The following is a 25,088-nucleotide window of genomic DNA, read 5'->3' on the forward strand; positions in this document are numbered from 1 at the left end:
GAATAAAAAATACCATAAAATATGCAAAAAATAAAAAAAGAATATAAAAAAAATAGATGTACAAAATTACACAATGTATAGCAATAGTAACAGTTAAAGTGGTGGTGCATGTGGCAGCAGCAACAGTGAAATAGAATAGAATAGAATAGAATAGAATAGAATAGAATAGAATAGAATAGAATAGAATAGAATAGAATAGGTCTTCATTATCACTGTTACAAGAACAATGAAAACCAGTTTAGTGGCTCTGTTTCATTTTAGCTGCAGATTCTTTAAGTGCAAAAAAGAAAGATTATAAAAAAACTCGGAGAAAAATTACACTGAAAATTTATACTGACAATATACAAAACTACAAAGAAATACTAAAATATACAAAATGCAAACTCTGTACTGCAGATAGAAGAAATATATCAAGCTTATAAAGGATATACACAAGGTAAAATTTAAAAACAAGGTGAAAATAAATTATGCAATGAAAAAGTGTTTAGGCCTTTTCAGATGTCAAACTGTCACTAAATAGACGATAAATGTTGTTTTTAATTGTTAGTCCTGTAGGGCCCAGAGTACTCCATCTTTTCCATTCTACCTGATACTTAAATAGTGGTAATTACTTTCACTTTGCATCCTGGCTGTAAATCAACCACTGATTAGATGGCTAGAATGAAAATCAGCAGGGCTCTGGCTGTATCCACATAGTCTAAAAAAATCAATGTCTTTCGCATTGGCGACTGCTTTTCTTTGAATGCACAACAAGATGTGGTGCAGAAAGCAAAGACATGAAAGAGAAATTATGTGTAGTTACATGAATAGACCATAGACTGAAGGAAAATCAATTTGTTTGTACAGTCTGCTGAACAGAGAGCCACCTATCTAATCATGACACAACTCGGGAACATATTAAAATACATCCAGGGCGAGGACACCAGCATGGAAATCCATCAAAATTTTCATATTGTAGATGAAAAGAAGGTGAGTGTGTGCATCTGTGGTTAAAGGTGATTGTTTCCTATCAAGCAGTGAACATTTAGTCAGACATTTCAACCCATTCGCTCTTATCTCGACTACCGCTTACTGCGGCAATTAACTCAGTCAAGCATCCTCTAGTACAAGAAACTGAACGCACAGAGGATTTAAATACTTTCCAAATCTTCACAACCGCTATAAAGCTTCTCAGTTGTTGCTTAACAGGCCTATTCGTACTTACTTGATGGGTTATTGCCCTTGTCTGTAAAATATGAAATACAGAGAAGCCATTTGAGTCGACTGGTTTGCTGTTGCAGTCCTTCCTTTACAGCGTCTTTTTTTGTTGTTGTTGTCGTTGTTGTTTTTATGAATACTCCTCTCTGGGCAGTGTGGGTGTGGACTATGTTTGATTGACATGTTTATTAGTCAGAGCTGCACATCTTCATTGTTACTACTGTGTAATGTAAACATTTCAATGGAGCACAATCAGGCTCAACTGATAATATTAATGTACTGTATATCAAAATTACACCTTAAAGCCAGTGCAGTAACCCTTTACATGGCACTCATAGAAGTACTCTAACATTTCAACCTTAGTGTGATATTGGAGGATCTAACAAGACTTTATTACTTCTGTGAAATTTTCCAACATTTTGTAGTGTTATGTAGAAAATTAAGGTCAGTGAAGTTACCATATTTGGTTCCTTAAATGGAAGTGGCAAAAAATACAAATAAAAAGTCCAAGAAGTATATTAAAAAAAAATACAAGAAAAACACATGTAAGATGAAAGGAACATGTATAGTCGCAGAAAGAAATAGTAGACCACCCCTTCTTTTCTTCAATATCTTGTTCATTTTAATGCCTGGTACAACTAAAGGTACATTTGTTTGGACAAATATAATGATAAGAACAAAAATAGCTCATAAGAGTTTCATTTCAGAGCTGATATCTAGCCATTTTCCATGTTTTCTTGATAATAACCAAAATCACTTCAGTTCTTACATCAACAGCTATGGCATTGTACTGATGAAAACAGTGCTTTTAGACATTCAATGTTTTCTTTTCTGTCTGTTTTAGTCACATGATAGACACAGGAGTTGGTACTTGAATGCATAACCATTATTTTTTGACGACTTTTGATGGTCTACTAATTTTTTCCGCGACTGTATTTTAGAACATCGCTTTTAGAGCATTACAACATAAACGCTGATACAGACACCTGTCAGCATATCAAGGTTATAATAGTTTTGGATTTTTCATTATAGTTTAGTTTTATTTAGTTTTGATTTTTTTTTCTCTCTCTAATTCAGCTAGTTTTAATTAGTTTTTAGAGCAGGTTTGCTAGTTTTTATTAGTTTTCGTTATTTTCTAAATGCTTAGTTTTAGTTTAGTTTTAGTTTCTTTATATCTTTTATCTTCTTCACCATCGAATTCAAGTAAATCCCAGACAGGACTCTGCTGCTTTCTCCCAAATTTAGTCTACATGTTTCCAGGTAGAGTGGGGACCAGTCGACGACTAAATGACAAATGATAAGAAGTGACGGACCGTTAAATATCATATGGTGCCACCAGCTAAAATTGCTAGAGTGAAATAAATCGATTTTGTATCAATCTGATATTGACAAAAACGAAAACAAAAGGAATTTTATCCAGAATTTTTATACATTTTAGTTAGTTTTGTAAACACACAACACAGTTTCAGTTAGTTATCGTTTTTTTCTTTTAAATATAGTTTTTATTTATTTCAGTTAACAAAAATGTTTTTACAATTCTAGTTTTTGTCATTTCGTTAGTTTCGTTAATGATAATGACCTTGCAACATATACATTATAACTGTGAACATCATTATTACTTACATTAGTACCATTACTTCATAATACCTAAACGTAACATTTCATACCCCCAAATATAGTGTAAGTTTTTGTTAGAAGTCACCGCCCTATAGGCCCTATAGGCCCTATAGGCTTCTGCTCCATGCCAAGATGCATCCACAGTATAAATGTGGTACAGATATCTCAATGCATTCTTCAGATAATGCATGTATGTCATTGAATGGACAGACAGACGGACAGACAAAACAATTATACAATACCCCTTCAGCCATAAGTTGGCCAAGGGGTAACAAAGCAGTTACACTCACTGTTCAAGCAGAGGTGGACCTTACAGACCCTGTAGACTCACTGTAACTGCTACTGTCACTGTCTTGTAATGTACGCAGAAATGACCCAAAAAAGTCACTTGCACGATAAAAGGTTAAAGTTACACCTTTTGCCATTTTAGTCATATATAATGTGACTCAAGGTAATGATAGATTTATAATTCTAGAAAGAGACACATTTCTAGGCATTCAAGACCACTTGGACCAAGACCAAGTCATGACTGAAACCAGACTATACCAAGAAGATGAGAGGATTATTTGATAAGGACGGTGCACATTGATAAACATCCTTATTAATAATACATGAAGTAAACATGCCAGATTATAGCAGAGATGGCTAATTTACATCTGTAGTTCCTGGCAAGTAATAAAAAACAGAAAATGGCGAGTAACGATTTATAAATGAGAGTAGAAAACATCAGCACATTATACAGCAGATTGAAAGTATCAGGAGCAGACCACGTACACAGGAAGTCCAGTACAGCAACCCAGAATATCACAGTATTACAAGTGTTTTTTGTATGAGGGGTGAAATGATTCACTCTAGAAAGCAGAATCAAAAACTGGTAAAAATGTATACCCAAATGAAATGTTTGAGGCGTTGTTACAACCCACACAAAGTGCCATTAGGATATTCACAAATAAATCAGAAAATATACAAGAAATCTGGTGATATCCTCTTGACTCTGGTCTTGACTCATGTTGAAATAAAATCCAGGGTTATCTTTGTGTGAGAGACAGAACAGAGACAAAACTGAGTAAAAATACACATGAGGTGGAGACCAAGGCCAGGACCAGTGTCAAGTTCTCAAGCTCTTTTCATAAGAATTGTCTGATCTTCTGTTGTATTACAGATGCACTGCTGCAGATCTGCAACACTGATGTGTAGAATACAGAGGCAGAAGGATGGAGAAGAGGCTTGTGACTTAAGGGTCACTGGTTCAATTCCCCAGACCGGGCAGAGAGATTTGTGGCACCCTTGAGCAAGGCACTTAAGTCCTGATTTGCACCTGATATGGCAGCCCCTGCTCCTCATCTGCAGTGTGTGTGTGATCATGCATGTTCAGCTAATAATGGAGTCAATTTCAGTGATACTGGATCTAAAATATATACTAACAAATAGTTTGTTTTTTAATATGTTGGAGAAACATTTCGTTGCTATCGGGTGGAAACCTCTTATGTCCAAAATGGTATTTTTTGGAAACTGGAAAAACAATGTATATTCTAAATAAATGAGGCTATTAACAACACTTTTCATTGGTTAAATATTTCTAAAACCATCAGGCTAACATGAAGACTCAATCCAATCCATTTTATTTATAGAGCACATTTAATCAACAAGAATGATTCCAAAGTGATGCACATCATAAAAACAATAAAACAATTAAAAGAAACACTGAAAAACTATAAATAAGTACATAAAACTACAACAATGCTCTAAATAAAACAATAAAATCAAATAGTTAAAAGTAATAAAATCAATAAAAATAAATAACTAAGATTGGGATGCCACCTGGATGAGGGGGGGGCAAGTTCACAAATTGTGTAAGAAATGCCTTAATGATGTCGATGTTTTTTGTTTTTTGTTTTTAAATTTCATTTATTTCGTTCATGGTTGTGCATTTCATCAGTAAACATTCAGTAATCATCAAGTAAACAAACATGTACACACCCATGCTCGAAAAGGAGCAAGATGAAGAAAATCTTATATTTCCTGCCCCCTTCTAAGTAACAATAGCCATAATGGTTAGCCATACACAATTAGCTATAAAATTATACTTTATAAAGTCAGACAAACCAACTAAATATATCCAAAGATAGTGCAAAATGAATACAAAACCAAGTGCAAAACTGCATGTCCTGAAAGTACAAAACATAAGTAAATATAAACCTGAAGAAATGATGCAAAAACATTTTACCAATCCAAAATAAGTCAATAAATATGCCACAAAATGCAAAAACAAATACGAAGCCAAATGTAAAACTTAAAACTGTTCATATAATCTCATTGTTATGGAAAAATGATAAATAAAGTTGTTAAAATAAATAAATAAATAAATAAATAACAGGACCGTACAACACACGTGGAGTAAAAAGCTAGAGAATAAAAGTGGGACTTAAGACAAGACTTACAACACTCCACCGTGGGGGCTGTTTGGACGTGGGGGGGCAGGGTGTTCCAGAGTCTGGGGCCGACCACAGAGAATGCCCTGTCCCTCTTGGTTTTAAGTGTTGTCTTCAGCATCACAAGCTGGAGCTGGCCCTTGGACCTCAGTGTGGACGCTGGGGTGCGAATATGGATGAGGTCTGTGATGTACTGACCAACAGAATCATTTTATGACACAAAAAAAAAAAAAAAAAAAAGAAAAACAGAAAATGGACTTACGAGATTTCTGCCCAACAGACATATACACATACAATAAAGTGTAAAAATTACTAGATTGTTTATTTTTAACCCTTTCATGCATTAATTGTGAGAACCTTAGTCAAGATTTTTTTCTTAAGTGTTTTTATTCCTCCTTAGGCATGAAAAAAACAATGCGATCAAGGTTTTTTTTTTCTGTGGAGTTACAAAAATATCCATGCATTTAATTTTTGAAGTAAAGAAACGTGTTTAAAACCCAATATCAGAGAGGGATATGAAAACAATGAAATAAAAACATGTTTAATGCTGCTAATCTGATGTCGTCTCACATATTAACATATTCTAATGCTATTAATTCCTCACTTCATCGAGATAATGTGCAAAAAAAACCCTTCTTGTCTGACAAATAACAATTGATTTACACTCAAACATGTTAGTGCAGATCAGGTTTATCAAGAACAGCAAAAGTTACAGTAATGGTATGAATGTCAGGATATGAGATGATGCGGAAGTGTCCACTGTGTTGGCTGATATGGAACTAAAACAACTAAACCCATGAATATACAAGAGAACAGCTGGAGAATAACTGTCTACTGGAGTGATTTATGCATGAAAGGGTTAATCTATGAAGGCAAAGATAGTCCTTAACTCTTTAAAACCTGACGTGTCATAGCTGACACACCCTGCGCATATGCAGTTTGGATGGCTGTAACTCTTTCACTGTTTGTGCAATTGAAAAAATTCCAATGGTTCCTGAAATCTGAGACATTGCGCTTTATAGGCGTTATTGGGTCATTACGGTAATTTCCCTAATGCGTGTGCTTGAAGCTGAAGAAGAAGCTGTTTTAGCTGAATTATAATATGCAGTAAACTGTAAATGACTGTTAGATTGGAAAGTCCTAAGTGCTCTAGAAAAATGGGTAAAAGAACTCACTCACAGCATATTTTCGAACATTTTTATAGTCAAAATAAGATGAAAAAAGTCCAGATGGACCATTTTAGGCTTAGTGTTTAAAGGGTTAAAGAGCAAACAGCGGCAGGATAAATATCATGTTCAGCAGCACACCAACTTAAATAGATGCACTCTGGGAAACATACTTGAGTGCTCTCCACTCATGAGACATCCAGCGTAGCATCAAAATGTCACACTTGGCAGACGAGATAGTGGGCCTTATCAGGGGTCAGCTTCTATTTTGCTGTAATTTCATAAGTCTTTCAGCTCTGCCTTTCAGCCATGGCAGCAGCAAAATGGTGTGCAATGGTGTGTATTAATTTGTTGTAAAACTTAATCTGTGCCAGCAGGTACTCGTCTGAATTAAAAAGAAAAACACATTTTTGCATTGACTATGAGGTTTTTTCTTTTATCTGGAATCACAGTTTTATGGAATGGCTCTCTTAAATAGAAATAAACATCGCGCTGAACGACGGAGAAAACTCTGTGGGATCATTTGAAGACGATGGGGACGAGGGGGGTGGGATAGTGCAACTCCACAATTAATGACAGCCTTGAAATCAAAAGATACGCCACAAGGTGCAGGAGGAAAAGTGAACAACAACAACAGCATGTCATTAATTAGCAAAAAAATAAATAAAAAAAAGCAAAAAAAAAATACAACCCTCCAGTATCTGTCTGTGTTTGATATTTGGTTTTTGGACAGCTTTATTAGCTTCTTTTGGCTTCAAATGGACAAAAAATAAAGCTTGTAAGTCATAACAATTATTATTTTTTGCAGCACATTTATTACTGCATTGCAAGAAGAAGTTTTTGTCAACTTTATTTGAAAGCACTGAGTGTATCTTCCCGGAAAAAAGCCAACATAAATCTTTTGTTTGTGTAGGCGTTGAAACTCATTCTGTTTTTATCGTTCACAGGTTATTTTCCAATTACTTACCTAGAGTTTGAGTGATTCTGCAGGGCACTGTGTTACTCCTGCCCTTTACTGTACCCGATATGTGACAAAATCTGGAGCCTGTAAACAACAGTAATTGGGCTCAGGGGGCACTAAAGAAAAAATAAACTGCATCTATGAGTTTAACTACCATTTCATCTCACTGCTCATGGATTTGTTTTCTGTCTAATCTAGAGGAACCGGGTGAAAATGTACCATTAATTGAAAAAAAAAATAAACAAACAAAAAAAACAAAACAAAATAGCACTCACCAAAGTTAATTTTAGAGATAAGGCATAAAACATTAGAAAACAGAGTATTCCATCCATCACCTTCTATCATGAACATAATTCCAACCTAATTCTTCATCCATCAGCATCTTTCTTCCTGTGTTAGTTTCTGTTGTGCCCACTGGCTCTTTCTCTGTATGCCCCAACACATCCAAGGTAAAGTTTTTATGCTGCTTTTGCATTTTTAACTATTGGAGGGAAAAATAAAACAATTCTGAATAATACCTAGTGGGCTGTGAGATGTACAGATGCACAAACTGTGGATGCCCTAGGCTGAACATTAAAACTGCATTGTGTTTAGGAGTGTATTCTGGAAAGTATACACCCTGTTTAAACAAAATTCTTAGTAATCAGGCTGGAATAGAAACAACCTGAGAATGTATGGGTGCGGCTACGTAAAAGTAAATTATATGTAACCTAAAGGAACAAGCTGCATAATTTCAGTCTGCATTTGTAACCTTTATATAGTGTTTACATCCAATTGTTTGACAGTAACTTCACACAGTCCACAGTGTGATAAGTGATAAATAAAGCTGTAATATAAAACTCAAAATGATTTGGAGATATAATGTGCTGAAGGTGATAACTATGACAGCTGTGGATACATAAAGCACATGTAGCTCAACTGGAAAGAAGCCAAACATCCTTGAATAAAACCCAAGGAAGAAAACTAAAGGGATGAAGCCAGAAGTCTGGTTATATTAGATTATTTTTAATAGGCTGTTGCACAGAAGAAAGAAAAAGTAGAAAAACAATCTGAAATTGTAATTAAAATCATTGGATAAATGTTAATTGATGTGAACTTTTAAGTTAAAAAACACTCTTTTATATCATTTTATGTTCTGTGTTTATTGTATAAACATACAACATGGTAGAGCAGGTTGTCCAATAACTGAAGGGTTGGCGGTTCAAGTCCCGCTCTGTCCTAGTCAGTCTGTTGTGTCCTTGGGCAAGACACTTCACCCACCTTGCTTCCAGTGTCACTCACACTGGTGTATGAATGTGTATGAATGTTCGGAGGGGCCATTTGATGCAAATCCATCAGTCTGCCCCAGGGCAGCTGTGGCTGCAAATGTAGTTTACACCACCAGAGTGTGAATATGAGAGTGACTGAAAAATGGATCAATAATGCGAAGTGCTTTGGGTGCCTTGAAAAGCGCTATAGAAATCTAATCCATTATTTTTAATTTCAGTTTTTGTGTTTCATAGTGTGTGTCATGTATAAAGTGACTGCAACAATCAATCTGCTAATGGGATAAGCCCTTATTGTATGGCTTTTTTTTTTCTTTTTTGCAAAAAATTGCACAAAACAACCTCAAGTTATGTTTATTACAAGTAACAAAAAATAGACTTAATATGTTAAGTGTATTATTTCTCTGCAGGGATATTATACAAACATTTTTCAGCCTCTCGGTTGAAACTAATTCAACATCTGTTGGAATATGTTATGAAGCTTCTTAAAATAGGATTACTTTTCTCATGAAAAACATGTTTGAAAAAATAATATTTCCTTTCAGGAAAAAACAGAAACAAAGCTTTTTAAGTTCTTGAAATATTTGTTTGCAATTTGCTACCTTTTAAACCAAGTTTTTGACCCATTTCTGCGTTTGTGTCCGTTCCCAAATGAATTTTTCTACATATTTAACCTTTCTTAAGTGATTTATCTCCATTTATTATAATATTATCTTCTTTCTTTTGGATTTTATCTGTATAAATCTGGTATTTTCTTGTTTAATTTACTGATCATGTAGATGTTTGAAAAAGCTCAGATTTAAGTTGAAGGTTAATATATTAAAAACAGAGAAAACTGCAGAAAAAGTGACTTTTTTTCAGTAAAAATATAACATTAACTGAACATAAACCAGACATTTTCATCCACTGTCATTGATCCAACTTCATGGATTTTAGTGGTGAATCTATTTTGCAGAAGATGATGGTGTTTCCACGTTCACTATAGAGCCTCTGACCATGAAAAGACAACAAACTGTAGTTTACACCAATTATTTACATGTATTGATAGGATTAGTGGATCAGCGGGTATTAAACAGTTTAGATCAGTAGATGGTTTTGGTTGACAGTGGCTGTTGGGTCTTTATGGGTTAATGTTTGAGACTGATGAATATGTTTAATTGTAAAAATGTGAAACTCAGTCTATAGATTTTGCAGATGTAGTGGTTTCCTTCTGAGTTCAGAGCCGTTCTGACTGAAGAGGACCTGCCCCAGTGTGGGAGGCTCATGCAGGCAGTGTTGTTTTAAGTAGAATTACAGAAAAGGGGAGAGTCAACACATTTATCCTATTACAAGGAAATGAAGCAGACAGTCAGTCTGTGTTTACCCATTATAAAATCCATATCTGTCTGGGAATAACACAGCACAAGTTCAGTTTCTGAACCACTACTTATTTGTGAATCACAATCTGACCACTCCAGTTTGCTTTTTTTTTTAAATGATTCATTAGTTGCAGTGATTCTCAGATCATCTTTAGAAAATCAATTGATGTTTGCATGGTCTTGAAATTACATCTGAGCATCATTCTTTTTTCTTCAGAAAACACACACACATTCAAACACACAAACACACACACTCACACTAAATGAAGCAAAATTAATATTCAACATGACTCTTCTCCTGTGAAGAGAATAGAGAAGCAAAGCCAGGTTTTTAGAAATGCAAATGTAGTTGAAGGAGAGCCTTTAGGTGGAAGAACCTGGCCTGTGTTAAATCATAGTGACATTTATGCTGCTCCCCCTCTGAAACTATCAAAGCATATTTTGTCTTGTCTTCGTTTAGGACGTATTTTTTGATGTTAAATATTTCCCCTGTCTACCCGGGTGTTCCTTTTTTCATTGTTCCTGCCAGTGAATACAGGTTGTTCACAACGTGGCTGAATGGCTGACATTTCTCCAGTGATGCTCAAATGTCTTTTTTTATATGGATAGAATGTGAATTAAATTGCCAGTCCTGTGACAATAAACCCTGCAAAGTGATCACAATGTCCCTTAATGCCAGCAGGTTTTTACAGTTAGGGCTGTAACTCGACGACAACGAGAATTGCATTGTCACATTCCTCCTCCGGCATGGATGCTTGGAAACCAAAACAATTAACAGGATCTCTATTTCTGTCGAGATGACCACAAACTCACACTCTTACTGCCGCAGGTGGCTCTCTGCCAATTAACAAGTCTAATTACATCACAGCTCTGCAGAGATGTCTTCTGTTCATTGTGTCTCATTGTCTGTATGAGTTTGTGTGGCGGTGCTTCTTTGGATCATAAGTGTGTATCTCGCTGTGAATGTAAAACCACAGCTCAGTCATCAGTGGGGTCAAGGGACAAAACCTTATTTCCTTCTTGTCTTGATAATTGGCATGAAGAAACTTGGCAATTTATTGTGCATGTGATATTTAAAAGGAAAAACTGCTCTGTTGTGAACAATGTAGAAGTCAAATGGGACAGCTTTTAACTACTAAGCCATAAAAACCACAATTGATATGTTTTTATTTTAATAACGCTTTCCAGATAGCATCTTATTTTCTTATTTATTTGTGCCAAGTTGGAACAAGTCAAACAGAAAAAAAATCATGTATCAACACATCAATTCTTGCTAATGTTTGATAAGTTGGCTGTTATTTCCAATCCAAGAAATTGATTTTTTTTTTTTTTTTTTTAAATATTCAAAGCCAAGAGCTGGTTTTCACATATTTAGCTGTTCAATTTACCATGGGTTTAGACTGTACACGGCCTGTATTTTAAGGTTTGGACCAAAATTTTAGCAAAGCACAGAAATAGCCCAAAGCCATTTGCAGGCACGTAAGATGTTACAGTCTCTTGCCTGCTTTATTGAAAACAAACTCCGTCTACACAAAAACTAGACACTGCACGCTTCAGAAGTTTTATCTAAAATGAGAAGTCCATGTTGTTTTCTTTGCGTTCTCTTGTATCCTGGTATAAAGCACAAAAACAACCTGCTTCACCAAATTATCTCTCCCACAGGGCACAGTCAGGCAATTTGGCTCAGTCAAGACTCTGATTCATTGAGCCAGATGATTTAAAGCTTTTGGGGGTCACAAGTCAGCCCACCAGGACTGAAACTCCTCCGTGATTCTCAGTTGATATTTAGAGCTGCTCCGACAAAGGTTGCACAGACAAAAATAGCATGTTATGTCAGGCCGTCATCATTTCTTACTCTGTTCCTGTTCAAATGATATAAGGCAGAGATGTCAAAGTCATTTTCTTTCAGGAGCCACTTTCAGTCCAATTAGATCTCAAGTGGGCCCGGACCAGTAAAATAATAACATAATAGCCTCTAATTAATCACAACTCTAAATTTTCTCTTTGTTTAGTGCAAAAAATAACATTAAATTATGAAATTTAAATTGACAAACTATCCAAACAAAAAAAGCGAATGTGAATAAGCTGAAGAAAAAAAAACATTAAAAAAAATAAGTGTAATTTTTACAGTATTATGCCTCAACTTATCATTTATACATGTGCATTATGGATCGGACACGAAATATTTAGTAAAAGGCAGAATGTTGCTAAAATTGCACTTAATTTTCTTTAAACATATCAGGTTGTTCATATTTGTTTAGGTTATTTGCATTTTATTGTTAAATCCTGAAATGTTTAAAGAAAATTAAGTGCATTTTAACAATATTCTGCCTGTTACTAAATATTTTGTGTCTTTGTAAGTCCGATCTGTAATGCACATGTATAAATGATGAGTTGAGACATAATATTGTTAAAATTGCAGTTATGTTTCTTAAGAAATTTTATTTTTCTTCAGGTTACTCAGATTCAGTCTTTTGTGTGGATAGTTTTTTAATGTAAATATTTTCAGAATTTAATGTTATTTTTTTTGCAGAAAAACAAAGAAAAAAATTTGGAGGTGTCATTATTTATAGGCATTATGTATATTATTTTTTTCACATTAAACCGAGAAGAAAATTTGGGGTCATTATTTATATGTTATTATGGTATTATTACCTCTTTACCTCTTATTACCTTTTCTAGTTTTACTTTAGATCACATTGGTCTGTATGTGGCTCCTGAACTAAAACCAGTTCGACATCCTTGACTGTTAATATCTTCAGAGTAATTTTTACACTTTGCAAATTCATCCTGCGGGCCAGATTGGAACCTTTGGCCGGCCAGTTTTGGCCCACGGGCTGCATGTTTGACACCCTTCATGTAAGGCAGGGGTCTTAAACATGCGGCACGGGGGCCAAATGCGGCCCACCAAAGGTTCCAATCCGACCCCTGGGATGAAGTGCAAAAATTCCACAGTCAGGGCTGTGGAACTCATTTTAGTTCAGGTTCCACCTACAGACCAATGTGATCTAAAGTAAAATAATAACAGTATAATAACCTACAAAAAATAATGACTCTGTATTTTCTTCTTGGTTTGATGTGAAAAAAAAAAAATTGCATTATGCCTATAGATATTAACAATTTTAAATTTTTGTCTTTGTTTTATTGCAAAAACTAACATTAAATTATGAAAATATTTACATTTACAAACTATCCTGTAACAATAAAATGTGAATAACCTGAACAAATATGAACAACCTGAAATGTCTAAAGAAAACTAAGCACAATTCTAACAATTTAAACGATAAGTTGAGGCATGATATTGTTAAAATTGCACTTATTTTTCTTCAGAAAATTCTTTTTTTTCTCCAGGTCATTCACATCTTTTTTGTTTGGATAGTTTATAAAAGTAAGTCTTTTCATAATTTAATCAGGGGTTTTTTGCTCTAAAACACAGACAAAAATTTGGAGTTGTCATTATTTATAGGTTATTATGCTAATATTTTACAAATCCAGCCCACTGGTGATCAAATCGGGCTGAATGTGGCCCCTGAAAGAAAATGAGTTTGAGACCCCTGATGTAAGGTGTAATAGAACTACCATATATATATGCTACTAACAGAAAATATTAGCAAAAGACTGTGAGAAAAAGATGATGTTCTCTACTTGGCACATTATAGGCTCAGTCAGTCTCATATGTGCTTGTGGTCCACATATAATGGATTTCCAGTAATTACTGTATGACGCCCAGTTGTCAGGCACATAAAGAAGTCAATGCCTCATCTGACTCCTCCAGTCAATATAACTGCCCTTACACCACAGATGTCAGGATGACCCAATCTGTACTTACAAAACGAGCCAAAAAGTACCGTCTGTGGTGACCCTGCTGACTATGAAAATGCTGTTTGATCGCTTTTCTGCTCCATTCAACCTCGTCTATCTGCCGTTTAAAAACCATTAATGGCTGATCAATGCATCAAGCCGGTCTGGATTGTTGCAATTAGAAAACAATGCCCCCAAAAAGCTATTTTAAGTCATGCGCTATCAGTGGGAAAAGCAACAGAGAGGATAATTGGGTATTGACAAAAGAGTGTGAAAAGGCAAGACAGCATGTGAGACCACTCTCCAATTTACTCTGTCATCTTGAGGCTCTGATTATGCTGTTTACTGACCAGATAATTGGGACAATGCTTGATAAAAACAAACATTTTAGGCCAAAACATCAAGTACAAGCAACTTGCATAAATATATTCAGCGCGCTTAATTGGGATGATGTGTTCCTATTTCCTGCGACCGGCTTTCTAGGCTTGACACACTCATGATTCCCTGGTGTTTAATGCATGGCTATTTACTGAGATGAACATTTTGAAAAGGATACAGGGGGTTTCATGCTTCCTTGAGTGTAAACTGATACTAAATGTTTTTTAAAGAGTTAATTAACACATTAACATTATCTACTACCCATGCATTTTGAGGACAGTGATCAATCAGTCATCTTCTAGTTCCACTACGCGTCAGTGAAGCAGGGTATTGTTTTCTCTAATGTCTGCGTGTGACCGGCATAACTTGGGAACAGATGCATCGATCCTTTTGAAAACAGCTAGACGTACTCACTGCTTGAATATCTACAAGTGATTAAACTGTGGTGCAACCAGCTAAAGAAATAATGAGTCAGCATGGGAAAAAACGTTTTGCTCATTACTAGAGATGGGTATTTCGTAACCGTGCAGAGTTTGCATCGCTCCTTGAATACATTTCATATTAAATATGGATAATTTCAGCAAGGTGAAAGCAACAGTAGTCGATGACCACCTGCACTGTATGAATACACATCATTAAACACACTGTTGCCCATAAAGTTGGATTAACCCATAAAGGCCCAAACATCCACCATCTACCAAAATCATCTACTGATATAAACTGTTTAACCCTATAATGCTGAACATATCATATTTGATACATGAGTTTTGAAGCCCTCTACATGATCAGTGTGATATTTTTTGTCTTGAAAAACCTGATGTATACAATTAGATACATGCAATAAACAGATAATCCACCAGGGGGGAGGAATTAGTTCAACAGAGGCCTCTCCAGTGACACTACAATATTGTCAGGAGGCAGAACTTTGCCAATTTTGAAAAGGAATTACCAATTTGTGAGAACACGTTGTGTTATATTATGTTTTTGTTTGTTCAAAAATAATAACATTTACCATTGAGACCCAATGTATGAAATATGATACAAAATAGAAAATCATACATGGAAATTGATATTTGAAAAATAATGTTTTTGGGTTGTTCAGAAGGACCAATAAAGGCTCCAGTTTCAAAGAACTGAAATTTTCTGTGAATGATTTAATGATTCAGGCTTTACAGGGTTAATCCAGTTCTGACCTACTGATTAATGTCAGTAATTGGTGTAAAATACAGTTATTCATCTTTTCATGGTCATCAGATATGACACATTTGGACGTTCAGAGGCTCTGTAGTTACTGTGGAAACACCATCATCTTCTACAACATTGATTCACCAGTAAAACCCATGGAGTTGGATGAATGACAGTGGATGGACACACTGGGATTATGTTCAGTTAATGACATATTGGACTGAAAAAGTCACTTCTTCTTTTGTTTTCTCTGTTACTGATACAATAATCCTTAGCTTTACTCTGAGTTTTTATGAACACCTACAAGATCAGTAAATTAAATGTTGGAAAACACCTGATTTTCAATGAAAAAAAAACAAACAAACACAAAATACAAAAGATAATATTACAATAAATGGTGATAAACCACCTAAGGACAGTTAAATATGGAGAAAAATTCATTTTAGAATGACTACAAATGTCACACTGGGTCATAATGGGTTAAAATATTCATACCTCCTGTTATGAAATGATTGTGAGAATGTGATTTATTCTTGATAGATAAAGTGTAACTGGGACTCAGTATGTAATCATTGTAGTGGGTGATGTGTATAAATAGAAATAAAAACACAAATGAGTCTGAAAACAAGATTATCCCCACCTCATGGTCAACAATGTACATAAATTTAAACACTTGTACATTCTACTGTATGCTTTTTGTGTATGCATCTTAAAGCAACTGTTTTTTGCTGATAAAACACAATACGTCATCAAATGAAAAGCTGATCCTGTGGAAAATCTGTAATTAAAACTTTTACTGCTCTGCATTAACAGTGTTCACCCCAAAATCTCTGTTGCTGAGCACCACCTAGTGTTTTAAAAAGAAACTTACTTTATCTGCTTTTTTTTTTTTTTAAAGACACTTGCCATACAGTCTTGGAAATCAAATAAACCAGTTTGATGCGTTTATGGTGTCTTCATGAGAAATTAATCTTTTGCAATTTGCATTTTTATTTGTGTATCATATTATAACCCTAAATTTTTATATATAATTACAGTTTTATTATGCTTTATGATGCAAAGTATATGTTTTTTTTATCCACCTGACTGAGTCCTGGGTTTGTCCTCGTCTCTGCTGCTCAGTGGGTTTTGTAACCCGGAGCCAGCAGAAGGCTCATGCCTGGGTGAAAGACAACAGAGGCCATCTGTTATGTGTGTGTGTTTTCTTTGGTGCCCTGCCACAAAACTCTGCCAGAACACCCAAGGGAACCCATGTGCACTGCGCTGCACCTAGGGACCGGCTCACTGAAGCACCTTTATAGCCCACTGCCTCCATTGGGGGAGGACTGTATTCTGCCAAAGCCCAGACACAATGGCAGCGGAGTTTGAAAAGGGCCTTGTTTTAGGAGGATCGTTACACAACCATGCCATTAACCTTAATTGGACCGGCTTGGTGGAACACAGGAAAACTTTCAGCACATTGAGACAGAAATGTTGCTCCCCTGAGTTACATAAAATCGAAACTGATCTCAGGCTGAGTTAATTGAATTGCAAAATACTTATGTTCCTGCTGAGGAGCTGAGAAGTAACTGAGGAGTAAGTGCTGTACAAGGCATCACTCTCTGATCTCATGGTTTGACAGAATACCTCAACCATGTCATAAATACACTGTACAACCACGGCATCACTCAGAGTGAAAGGTTTCCTTCCTCCTGTTTCTGGGTACACAGTATTCTCCTATTGGCAGTAGTTGGGTGTCGCTCAGGAAACAGACATTAAGCAGACATTAAGAGACACAGTGATGGCTCCATTTAAGTCTTCACAACCTAATTTAGCCTCAAGGCTGCATTAACATCTTACTCTGAGAAAGAACATCATTTGTAGCAACAATAAAAAGGCATTGCAAGCAGACAAGTGATGCTCCTACGACATCATGGGGTGAACCAGGTGACTTTATAACAAACTCATTTAGCATTAAGGAAATATTAACAGAACTTTCTCCTTTCTTTCAATTAGTTCGCTTTGAACAGTTTGGTCTCTCTATCTTGCATGGTATTACTACCACGACAGAATTTATTAATATCCCCTATTCGTCAGAGGAAAAAGCCAGTGCTTCCTCTCCAAATCTATTATCTCATACTGATATTAAGCTCCACAGAGATTGGATTGCAAAAGAAGATTACTGCGACAGCGGGATTTTCCAGGGCAGCAGGTCATTGCACATGTTTCAGATTTGGTAGTGCCGTCATAATATACAGTTCTGTGCAAAAGTCTTAGGCTACAGGGTTGAAATAAGCATTTGTATTCCTGTTTCATTCCCTTCTCTTCACATAGACCTAGAAAATACAGGGATAATAAGCACAGCTGAAATGTAAAAGGTATCACTTATTTCCCTCAAGCCCCTGATTGCAAAGATACCATCTGCTCCATAGTAGGAAATGTATGCAGCCTCCCTGTGCACCCATGATGCAGATGATGGAGATGCAACTGACAGTCAACTGTATGTTCAATTGAATATTTAACTTACAGAGCTGTTATTCATGTTCTACCTTTTCCACCAGTTTCATGATAGTGTGGAAAAAAGATGGTTGTTATTTTAGGAGGATTGATCCACAAAATGCACCTCAGTAACTAAAAACAAAACGTTCTTCAATGAAACTTGGTGCTTTGGAGAGTAAATGGGTAATTGGTTCTCCTCTTCCTTGCCAGGCAAAACATCACACTGCTTTTGTGTTAACACATACTAATGGACTGAATGTCTGCAGCTAATATTAATATGCATACATTCAGAGTCACTCCTGTCTCCATTCTTGCAGTATTGTATGAATGCTTCATTCTTTCACACTGTTCAATGCAGTGATAATACTTGAAAACTACACTGAAGAATTATACGGATATAATACAAATCAAACTGAAGCTCATTCTCTATTCTGTAGTGAACCCCATTTTTCCTAACATACAGTCCAGTGCAAAACTTGTAGACCAACCTTAGCTTTGTTGTTCCATAGGGTTGAAATGGTCATAGATATTTATTTCTCAATCTCTTTTCCTCAGAAACAGCAAGAAATACAGGGAATATGTGCACAGTTAAAAAAAAGAAAAAAAAAAAAAAAAAAAAGAAAAAAGCACAAAACAAACTGGACTAAATGGATGATAAAGGTCAAAGTCACTATTTATCGTGACCTTTGACCTCATGAAAAGAAGCAGCACAAATAGTAGAAACATCTGACATGTGTTGGATGAAACCTGGTATGAATACTGGGAAATTAATGCAATAAATCTCATATTGTCTGAACAAAAGGTTTAAAGACAGGTTAAGTGCAAAGGGAGGTCACATTAAATATGACCACTTTGGTTTATAGAAGCTGTTTTTTCACATAAACTTTTTTTTTTACTGCTGTATATACTTTTCATATGTCCACATTGGGTCTTAATACAGACTGAGAAATACATGTGTGGTCATTATAACTTTATCAAACTGCAACTGCTGTTGTGTTTTTGTGGACTTGTTCCTGGTGTTATTTGTGCTGTGGTTGTTTATGATATTTTGTTCAGATTTTTTATTAAACTTTTTTTTTGTTTTTGTTTTTGCTTAGTTTACTCAGTTCTTGTTCTACTTATTGTTATCATTATAGTGATCACTATTGTTGTTTATTGTAACTATTATTGTTGATATTTTCTTGTGTTAGCGTCCTTTTTTCTCCCTCCTTTGCTCTCTCCTCTCTTCCCCCTTTCTTCTCCTTCCCACTGTTTCTTCCTGTCAGGTCCGGCATCAAAATGTGGTTCAACGAAACCCAAAATAAAGACAGTGGAATATCAAGGGGAGCCTTATATACCTCATGATGTTTCCCTTGGCAAAATAAATTTGTTCAGCACATCAAGGCAAAAAAACTTTAACTAATAAAGACCCAAACATTCACTAGCGACCAAAACCATTTAGTGATGTAAACTGTTTAACACCTATTGACCCATTCATCCTATCAGTACATTGATTGATTGATTGATTGATGTATTTATTTCGAACATGAATGTCAAACAGAAGAAAATAAATAAACAAAACACTTAAACATAACACATATAATACATATTCAAAAAGAACCTTCCTCGTCTAATCATATCTATACACTATGCCATTATATGACTGATACTTACTAGTAAATGATTAGGTTTCTGGCTTTATATTATTATAAACAAATATAATATGATTTACATAAACACATAATACAATAACACATATATGTAAATACATATTCATACACAGATCTATACACACATATACACCTACATATATACACACACATACATGTAAATAATCGGTGTAAAATACAGTTCTTCATCTTTTCCTAGTCATCAGATATGACCCATATGGATGTTCAGAGGCTCTGTAGTTACCACGGAAACACCATCATCTTCTACAACATCGATTCACCAGTAAAACCCATGGAGTTGGATCCTTTCTTTCTTTCTTTCTTTCTTTCTTTCTTTCTTTCTTTCTTTCTTTCTTTCTTTCTTTCTTTCTTTCAGCTCCCCATTAGCTGTTCTTCCTGGGGGTCCTTACAATAATCTTTACAACAAGTCAATGCAAATAACATACAATATAATCATACAAAACAATTTTTCACGTACTACATAACATGAAAGAATATAAATAACAGACAAAATACAGACACGACAGCTCCTTTAGGTCAGCAGCGGTATAGTATATAAAGTACATACATCCAATTAGCACATGTATGAATCATTTATGGTCAGTGGATGCTTCTTGACTGATTTCTTGAATTTCATTTTACAGTTTTCTTGTGTGATGTGTTCTGGTAGTTTGTTCCATTCTTGCATAGCTCTGTATTTTACCATTCGTTTCATTGCATTCGTTCTCAATTTGGGTTGTGTAAAATTACCTCTGGTTGCATAGTTATGTCTATCTGAACTAAAACAAATATTTTTGTACAAGGTGGATCAATGGCAGTGGATGGAGATGCTTGGTTTTACCTTCAGTTATTAATGTCTTTGTTGAAAAAGTGACTTTTTCTTCACTTTTCTGTTGTTTTGATATAATAACCCTCAACTTTAATCTGAGCTTTTATGAACAGCTACATGATCAATGAATTAAAAATAGGAAAATGCACAATTTCCACTTCAAAAATACAAAATACAGAGGATAATATTATCATAAACAGTGATAAATTGCCTAAGAAAGGTTAAAAAGAGAGAAAAATTTGATGTGGTTTTGATATAATGACCCTGAACTTTAATCCGAGCTTTTATGAACATCTACATGATCAATGAATTAAAAATAGGAAAATGCACAATTTCCACTAAAAAAACACAAAATACAGAGGATAATATTAAAATAAACTGGGATAAATTGCCGAAGAAAGGTTAAAAAGAGAGAAAAATTAACTTGGGAACTGATATAAAAGTAGCGCTGGCCTAAGACATCTGCACAGTTCTGTATATGAATTTTTTTCTGCATTTTTCCACAATTTTCTGAGGGCAAAGGAGGCTTTTAAAGAGTGCATGTTGGATTTTCTTCTTGCAAGAGAGATGAGAACACTGAATAACACAGCAAAATGTCAAAAATGGAAAAAATAAACTCACAACTAGAATGGTCTCCCTTTAACTAAACAGCTGAGGCAGTGTCCTGGTGTTACAATAAGCTGTAAACACACATCAATTATTTAGCTCAAACACAGTCGGAGTCTGGGATGTTTTTGGTGAGTTTTCTAAGTCTTCAAATGGTTTGTGAATGTCAACAGCTTTCACCATCAGTTTGACAGATTGTGGAAATGCACTGTACTGAATGAACAGTGTAAACATGAGATAAATCATTCCTGTCAACAGGCAATACAGGCAACTATGGGAGGAAATGTTTCTCTGTGGATTTCTGGTCTTGGCATGCTTTTAGAGCCTTTAAATCTCTAGCTTGAAACCAGTAATGACTTGGTAACTTTGCTTTTCTAAATTTATACATACTGGGTCAGGTCGTCTCGTGGTAGAAGCAATAATACGGTTTGCACAAGGAGTGTTGTTTGCACTGTGAGGTTGCAAATGCCGCTTTGTGTGCTCAGCTGAAGCTCTCTAATTAGCCAAAATCCTAATTGCAATGTGTTTAGATAGAAAATGCTTAAACTAATTCAAATGCAAAGATTGTCGCAGCATTAGAAATAAGCACACATTTGGCACACCGTGACCTCACATTAGGGTAAAGCTGTTGTCTAACGTCGCCAGGTCTGCAAGTGTAAATGTTAATAAGTTGTAGTTTGCAAATGAAGTGTAATTTAGCTGCAATGTCACAGTTTTTCAAAGGTCAAATGCTCATATTGAGGGGCTGCAAGAGGAGGATAAACACCACGGCAGAAATCATTTTTACTAATTGCCACTAACAAATCAATAGAACATTAGCAAATGGAGTTATAATCATTATAATGTGTTTAATTACAATTTCAGAAAGTGTTTGTTGAAAGTGGTACCAAACAATGATGCAAAAATATTGGATGTAAAATAATACAGCTCATTTTGCAGAGTTTATTCTTTGACATAATTTTACTTAAATGCTTTTAACCCTTTCATGCATAGTGGTCACTACAGTGGACAGTTACTCTACAGCTTTACTCTTGTATATTCATGGGTTTTGTTGTTTTAGTTCCATATCAACCAACACAGTGGACACTTATGCATCATCTCATAAACAGCAATTCATACCATTATTGTAACTTTGCTGTTCTTGATTGGTTCTTGAGTGGAAATCAATTGTTAATATTTATTTTTTGCATATTATCTCCATAAAGTGAGTAATATCTAGTATTAGAATATGTTAAAATGTGAGAAAACATCAGATTAACTGCATTAAACATGGTTTCATTTCACTGTTTTCATATCACTTTATGATTTTGGGTTTTAAATACATGTTTCTTTGCTTCAAGAATAAAATTCATGGTGTAGCTGAGTGGACATTTTTGTAACTCCATGAAAAACAGGTTGATTTAAAAAAACAAACAAACAAATTCAATCACATTGTTTTTTTTTCATACCTAAAGAGGAATAAAAACACTCAGGAAAAAAAACAAAAAAATTGATTAAGGTTCTCATAATTCATGCATGAAAGGGTTAAGTACAATTTTTTTTTTTACTTTACTTTTAAGTTTTACTCTAAAACTTTAAAACTCATTGACCTTGTAGAGTTCAAAACTATACAAATAATATATGAAGCAAAGAATAACTTACTGCCGGGCAATATTCAAGAAATGTTTTTTTAAACTGAATATGATTTAAGGGGAAAGTTAAATTTAAAGATTCATAAAATACGTACTACATTAAAAAGTTTCTGTATTACCATCTGTGGAGTAAAATTATGGAACAAATTGTGTGTGGAGATCAAACAAATATCAAACATAATTCAGTTTAAAAAAAGATTTAAAAAAAAATTGATTCTTGTGAGGTACAGTATTTAATAGTGACAATGAAGGCTGTTTGTTTATGGATACTGTTGTATTGATAACTGTGCTGTAATTATTGAAGAAAATTATTGAATTGCTGAGTCTGTTTGTATGACCGTACTACTATGATCATTTTGTTGTGCACAATTCAATTATTGCATTATGTATTTGTTGTGGTTCGATGCTAAAATTAGGAAAAATGTATTATTTGATTCTTATATTAAGTTAGTGATAAATGTGTAAAAGCACTTCTTAAGGGGTAAGATTAAATAAGTTTATACTTCTTCCTACTGCTTTTTAACCATGCAAAACTTCAGACTTGCACGTACTTGGAGATAGATTCTGTTCTTTTTTTTTTTTTTTTTTTTTTGCTGTTTTAGACATTTATTAAGTGTCAGCCATAATTAAAACATTTTTCTAATCAAATATAGGCTATTTATATATTTGAAATAGATCTTTGAGAGATCTCATACTTCTTTTTGATCAAGATCTTTTTATTAAAGTTTTCTCAGAAAAAATACAAGTGCAGTGCTGAATGGTCATTGAAGAAATCTTAAGTAAGAATAGGTGTAAATTAAATGCAACTAGCACCATAGAAAAGAAAGAAAGAAAAAAAAAAAGGTGAAGCAGAGCAAACAACAAACTACATAAAATAATCCCTCCTTAGTCATTGCCAGTACACTAGAAATCATAATAAGGGGTCACTATCATGACAAAAACCTGCACTAGGAGTAAGTATGGAGTAAGTAGCATTATTAAACTGCACTTAAAAGTCAAGCATTTACAGGGTCTGGAATGTTTTTAGGAAGGGACCCCACACTTTCTGGAATTTCCCATTTGATTGCTGGAGTGAATATCTAATTTTCTCCAGTTTTAAGCAGGACATAATGTCTTCTAATCACTGTGCATGAGTGTGGGGAGAAGCAGATTCTGTTCATTTAAATGTTATATTGTTTTTGTCTTATTTTGATTTGTTTTGTTTTATTTTGTTTCTTTGCATGTTCAAAATTAATAACTAAATAAATACTTGTCTCCTGTTGGCTCCTGTTATTTTACTAAAAGACTGTATTTTTTTCTCTGTTAAAATATTAATTCACCATAAAGGCCACTAGAGGTCAGGCTAACACTCACTTACTCCATTACACAATATGTAGTTCATGACCTGACCTGTGCATGAAGCATCTAGTCCACAGCTAGTCTACATAATAAAGAGATCATTTTTAGGTGTTTCCAGTACATTAACTAGGACAAAAAAACAGGAATAACAGGAAATAATTTTCAGGCTTAAATCCTTATTTTTTTCATCAGCTCAAGGAATCAGATTACATAAAAAGAAGCAGTCCAAAATGAAAAACATGCTGTCATGCACCAGCAGGTTTGTCGAGCGCCAACACATGACTTTAGATTGTCTTTGTGAGCCGAAGGATGCACATTTGTCATTTATGTAAACTGAGAGGTAGGAGGTATTTGGGCTGTTACAGCAGCTGTCTGCCCTGTCTGATAGATCTAACCTTAATCAGGATTACACTGCATGAACATGACAGGTGGGAGAGACCACACACACACACACACACACACACACACACACACACACACACACACACACACACACACAAAACTGTATGCACAGACGGAGGCCACAATCACACACTGTAAGAACGAATAATATCTGAAGTGATTTTTCCTGCAGCAGGACTCAGGGGTAGGATGAGGTCAGCTGGTCCTGCAGAACTACAACTTTACTCAAGCAAACAGAAAAAGACAGCATTCATCACAGAGCCACCAGGAAAATGATATGACCTGAGAGCTTTTTCTAGTGCCTCGTGTGTGCAATCATTTAGATGGAGTGGGAGGCTGATGGAGTTTTCTTTTCCTACTTGCTCATTTGGAATCCATTCAAATTTTGTCAGTGATTGCGATGTCACGATGAACTGGGAAGTGTTTCTATTAAAGGCACACTGGCTGCAAGTGCACTAGAAATGGAAAATAATTATTTTTTATTCATGGCTTTCTGAAATCAACTGCAAAATCTCACCATTAGAGTTGGGCACAATCATCTTGCCATATTGTTAAAAATTGCAGATATTAGAATATTTCTTCTGTCTTTTCCCATTTAATTTTCACTGACAATTTGGACTTCATCATATTTTAATCAAAGCGTATTTTTCACACGAGCAATTACATGTTTAGTTTTTAATGCAACAGGTAAAAAAATAAAACAGCCTGATACTATGTGATGCTATGCGTTGTGTAGGCCTACAGTTTGATTTTGTGTACTGTGTAAGTGTTATAATAAGGAAATCACAGTCAAAC

At 34.9% G+C, this 25,088-nt stretch overlaps 1 long non-coding RNA gene across 1 annotated transcript; it reads left to right on the plus strand.

The window, feature by feature from the left end:
- Positions 1-135: 135 nt before the first annotated feature.
- On the plus strand, positions 136-19,233 carry LOC115415003 (uncharacterized). Its single transcript, XR_003934749.1, has 3 exons — positions 136-241; positions 9,908-9,910; positions 19,222-19,233. It is a non-coding gene; the product is annotated as an uncharacterized LOC115415003 (long non-coding RNA).
- Positions 19,234-25,088: the final 5,855 nt, after the last annotated feature.

This window comes from Sphaeramia orbicularis, chromosome 24, assembly GCF_902148855.1.
Source record: "Sphaeramia orbicularis chromosome 24, fSphaOr1.1, whole genome shotgun sequence".
In the NCBI taxonomy this organism is placed as follows: Eukaryota; Metazoa; Chordata; class Actinopteri; order Kurtiformes; family Apogonidae; genus Sphaeramia; species Sphaeramia orbicularis.